Below are 5,183 nucleotides of genomic sequence, written 5' to 3' on the forward strand. Positions count from 1 at the left end.
CACAGTATATGGTCTATCGTTGAGAATGTTCCATGTACACTAGAAAAGAATGTATAATCTGATGTTTTGGATGAAAGGCTCTGTAAATGTCATTTTCCCTAACTGGTCTATTGTGTCATTTAAGATTGATATTTCCTTATTGATTTTCTGTGTGGATGATCTACCTATAGTTGACAGTGGAATATTTAGGTCCCAAATATTATTCTATTTGTGTCAGTTTCTCTCATTAGTACTGTTAGTAGTTCTTTATATATATATATATATATATTTTGATGTTTCCTGATTGGGAGCATAGATACTAAGAAGTGTTAAATCTTCTTGATGTATGATTTCTTTATTATTATGAAATGTCGATCATTGTCTCTCTTTACCTTTTTTATCTTGAAGTATATTTTGTCATTTATAAGGATGGCTACACCCACTTTTCTCTGGATGAGATTTGCTTGAAGTATCGTTTTCCACCCTTTCACTTTAAACTGATATTTGTCCTTGCAGCTGAGATGTGTCTCCTGGAGGCAGCATGTGGTTGAGTTTTGTTTACCGATCTAATCTGCCACTCTGTCCATTTTTATTATTGAATTTAGTTCATTTACATTAAGGGTGGTTATTGAAATATGAGGGTTTTCTATAGCTATTTTATCTTCTGTTTTGTGATATCTCGGTGTCTCCATTGTTTCTTTGTTCTTTGTCTCCTTGTTTCTTTGATTTGTTGGTGTTTTAAGGTTTTTCCCTCTGTTCCTTATCGTTTTATGATATTTGTCTCAGTTCTGTATTTTTGTGTGTGTGTGCTTATCAATAAGTCTATGTATATGGCTATACCACCTTGAACAAGCCTGATCCCATTTGATCTCAGAAGCTAAGCAGGGTTCGGCCTGGTTAGTACTTGGATGGGAAACCACCTAGGAAGACCAGGTGCTGTAGGCGTAAAAAAAATAAAATAAAATAAAAAAATAAGGGATTGTAAGCTGACAAGGTCCTTGCAATCTGTGAGATCAACCAAGGATTGCCTCGCCTAAAAACAAAACAAAACAAACAAACAAACAAAAAATGTTTATGTAAAAGATAATTATATATAGAGAGATAGTAGTCCATTTTCTTCTGCATACTCCTTATCTCCATTCCCCTTTGCAGATTTGAATCTTTACTCCCTCAACTCTTCTGTTTTTGTTGTTTCAAATTATCAATGTATATGCTGAACATTCATTTCCAAGTTTCAGTAACTGTTATCTTCTTCTATTTTCAAAGAGATTTTCTTTTAACCATTATGTAATATTTAAGCTTATAATATTCTATTCTTAATAAGAATTGCACTTTCTTATTTCTGTCTGCCTGCTAGTTATCTTACTCATAGTTATGTATTTTAAATCCTTTTGTTTAAGGTAAAATGATCCACTTCAGTAATTCCTGTAGTGCAGGCCTTGTAGTAGAAAATTCCCTTAGCTTTTGTATGTCTGGAAAGGTCTTTATTTATCCTTCATATCTAAAGGAGAGCTTTGCTGGATATATTATTCTTGGCTGGTAAATTCTTTCTTCCAATTGTTTGACTATTTGGTTCCTCTCCTTCCCAGCTTGTAAAGTTGGTGCTGAAAAGTCCAATGATAATCTAATGGGTTTTCTGTTATAAGTAGCATCTTTTTTTCCCCCTTGGCTGCCTTGAGAATTCTTTCTTTGTCATTAATTTTTGAAAATTTTAATATAATGTGTCTGGAGAAAGCATTTTTTTTTGGTTGAGATAATTAGGCATTTTCTTTGCTTCTTGTATTCAAAGATCCAGTCCTTTCCATATTTTGAGAAATTCTCTTTGACTCTTTGCTTGAATATGCTCTCTGTTCCCTTCTCCCTCTGTTCTCCTTCTGGTATACCTATTATTCTTATTTTACTTTTTCTGATGGTGTCAGATATGCCTTGTAGCATTCTTTCTTTCTTTTCTTTCACCCTCAAGTCTCTTCTTCTATCTGACTTATTTGCAGATTTCTGATTTTGATATCACTAATTCTTTCCTCCTTCTGGTCAGCTATTTCTAAGCCCGCTATTTCATTCTTTATCTCTTTTAATGAGTTCTTCAACTCCAGAAGTTCTACTTGGTTCATTTTTAGAGTTTCAATCACTTTGGTAAAGTATTTCTGTTGTTCACTGATTTTTTTCCTGAGTTCTTTGAAATGTCGATCAGAATTTTCTTATTTCTCATTTTTTTTCAGAAGTGCAGCCTTGAATTCTCTGTTATTTTTATTGCATATTTCTATATCTTTAAGTTTATTTCCTAGAAAATTTTCATTTTCTTTCTGAGCTGCCTTGTCACTGGGTTGTTGATGGTGTTTGAGGAATTATTTTTTTCACCTGGGTATTAATAGGAATGTACTCTGCTTTAAATTTTTTAAAATTATTATTCAGAGTGATTTCTCTGTAGCAGGTTGTTAAGAAGAGGTTTTCCTTTTGTTTTCCAGTAGGTAGCACCTAAGCCTCCTGCACTGCCCAAGCCTGCTGAATCTCAGCTTTGGGGATAAACATGCCCTTTATGCCTTGGGGAGGTGTGTGTGTCTCCTCTGTTACTAAGTTTCCCAGGTCCCAGGGCTCAAGCACTGTTGGAGAATGTGAAGAGCAAAGGAGACCTGAGCCTCCGAAGAGCCCTTGAAGTCCTGGTACTGCCCCAACAGCCAGATGCAGTGCTGGGGTCTGCTGCTAGCTCTAGGAAGATATAGGGAGGTGTGTTCTGGGATGGTGGTGATAAGCAGTCAGGCTCCCCAACTCAGCTTTTTGTCTGGCAGTGATGGATGATAACACACAGTTATTGATCCTCTATATTCAGCCTCTGTCCTGTTCACTGGGCTCTGCTACATGGAATATGCTGATCACTCAGGCAGGACTGCTTGGGCCTTCAAGTAGTTAAAAAATAGCCATGTAATTCCCCTATCCCCTTCATCCTGCTGGGAGCTCCGGATTGTGTTCCACAGCACCTGTCTTTATTACTCTCTCCCTTTTCTCCTCTTTTTATCATGCTATTTGCCCACATTCAGATGTTATGTCGTGCTTGTGTGCAGTTTGAGTGTTATCTGTTGGACATGTTTAGTTTGTTATAATTTCAAGGGAACATTCCTCACACTGCCATGATTTTGATGTTACTGACAAACTACCCAATTTTAAGATATAGTATAAAGCTACAGTTAATAAGGCACTATGGTATTGGCAAAAGAATAGACACATAGATCAGTGGAACAGAAAGGAGAGCCCATAAATGGACCCCCACAAATATAGTCACCTGTCTTTTGACAAAAGAACAAAGGTAATTCTATGGAGCAAGGGAAGTCTTTCAACAAATGGTGCTGGAATAATTGGATATCTATATTTACAATAAATTAACCTAGACACTGACTTTACATCTTTCACAAAAATTGGCTCAAAATGAACAACAAGCTTAAATATAAATTTAAAAACTATAGACTTCTAAACCAATATTGGGAAAATCTAGGATACTTTGGGATTGGTGATCAGATTTTAGACTCAGAACCAACATGATAATCCACGTAAAAATAAATTGGTGAATTGGACTGTAACAATTTAAAAACATCTACTCTACAAAAGACAGGGTTAAGAGAACAAAACTATAAGCCACAGACTGAGAAATATATTTGCACAATTATATTCAGTCAATGACGTACCCATATGCAAAAGAACATTTAAATTCAACAATAAGCAAATAAACAACCCAAATGGAAAATGGGCAAAAATATGGATAGATATCTCATCAAAGAAAATATACAAATAACAAATAAGCATATGAAAAAATGCTCAACATCATATGGTATTAAGAAATTGAAAATCAAAACAACACAATAGCAGCACAAACCTTTTAGAATAGTTAAAATCCAAAACACCATCAATACTAGTGAGGTTGCAGAGCAACAAGAACTCCCATTCATTTACGTTGTGAGTGCAAAATGGTAGAGACACTTTGGGAAATGTTTTGGCAATTTTTTTACAAAGATAAACCTAATCTTATCATATGATGCAGCAATTGATCTCCTGGGTATTTACTTAACTGATTTGAAAACTTATGTTCACACAAAAACCTGCATGTAAATATTTATAGCAGCTATATTCATAGTTGCCCCAAACAGGAATCAACCAAGATGCCTTTATGTACATGAATAGATAAATAAACTGTGGTACATCCAAACAAAGAAATATAACTGAGTGATAAAAAGAAAAGAACTATCAAACCATGAAAAACACGGTTGAATTTTAAATCCGTATTGCTGGGTGACAGAAGTCAGCCAGAGAGAAACATGGCAAAGTGAGAGATATCCCCAAATCTCTCCACAAGAAACGACAATAAGCTGAGCATCTAAAACTCAACCCAAAACACCCAACATGCAAATGAGCAGGTCTGAGCATGGGATCTGTGCAAAAGAGCTACCACAGGTCAGAACCCCAGGAGTCGGTGGTAGACTGGGAAAAACAAAGAAGCTGCCTATCACAGTCAGTGCTCTCAGCAGGAGAAGGGGGAGGGAAGAAGGTGAAGTTGGTTCCCCGAACAGCCCTGCCTGGGAGAGCTGTGAGCTCCACGTAGTGGTAGTGCTCAGGGATCATGACAGAAAGCAGAGAAGTGGGGACAACAGAGAAGTGGGGATGGTAGAGGAGCAACAGTTGATAATTACCAACCATGATTGAAAAACGTCAGGCTGAGTCGCAGCCTCCACTCACCAATCTATAAGGCCCCTACTCCTATATTCTCCAAGACAGAACACCACAGAGCCCAAGGAGAATCTGAGCAAATGCTACCAAAACTGTTGCTAACACTGACAGGGACTGAGACTGAGGGTATCAAGCGTGATTGAATATCTATTAGAAAAAAAGAAAGGCATTATAAAGACTTTATATAAAGCAGGGATTCAAGATGCTTAGACACCACCACCTACTGGAAATGAAAAGAAAAACACTTCTTTATAACAGTTTAAAGAGAGACCTTTATATAATACATCTTTCTGGAAAAAAAGCAGAATACACTTCCATTAATGCCCAGGCGGAGAAATACTCCATTAAACACCATGAACAACAAAGGTGACAAGGCAGCTCAGAAAGAAAGAGAACAATCTCCAGAAAATAAGCTTACAAACATAAAAATATGCGACTTAAATGACAAAGAATTCAGGATGGTACTTCTGAAAAAAACTCAATGAGATCCA

At 36.4% G+C, this 5,183-nt stretch overlaps 1 pseudogene; it reads left to right on the top strand.

Moving 5' to 3' along the window:
* The first annotated feature begins 805 nt into the window (after window positions 1–805).
* On the top strand, window positions 806–924 carry LOC112471091 (annotated as a pseudogene).
* Window positions 925–5,183: the final 4,259 nt, after the last annotated feature.

The sequence above is a fragment of the Pteropus alecto genome, unplaced genomic scaffold (genome assembly GCF_000325575.1).
Source record: "Pteropus alecto unplaced genomic scaffold, ASM32557v1 scaffold150, whole genome shotgun sequence".
NCBI lineage: Eukaryota > Metazoa > Chordata > Mammalia > Chiroptera > Pteropodidae > Pteropus > Pteropus alecto.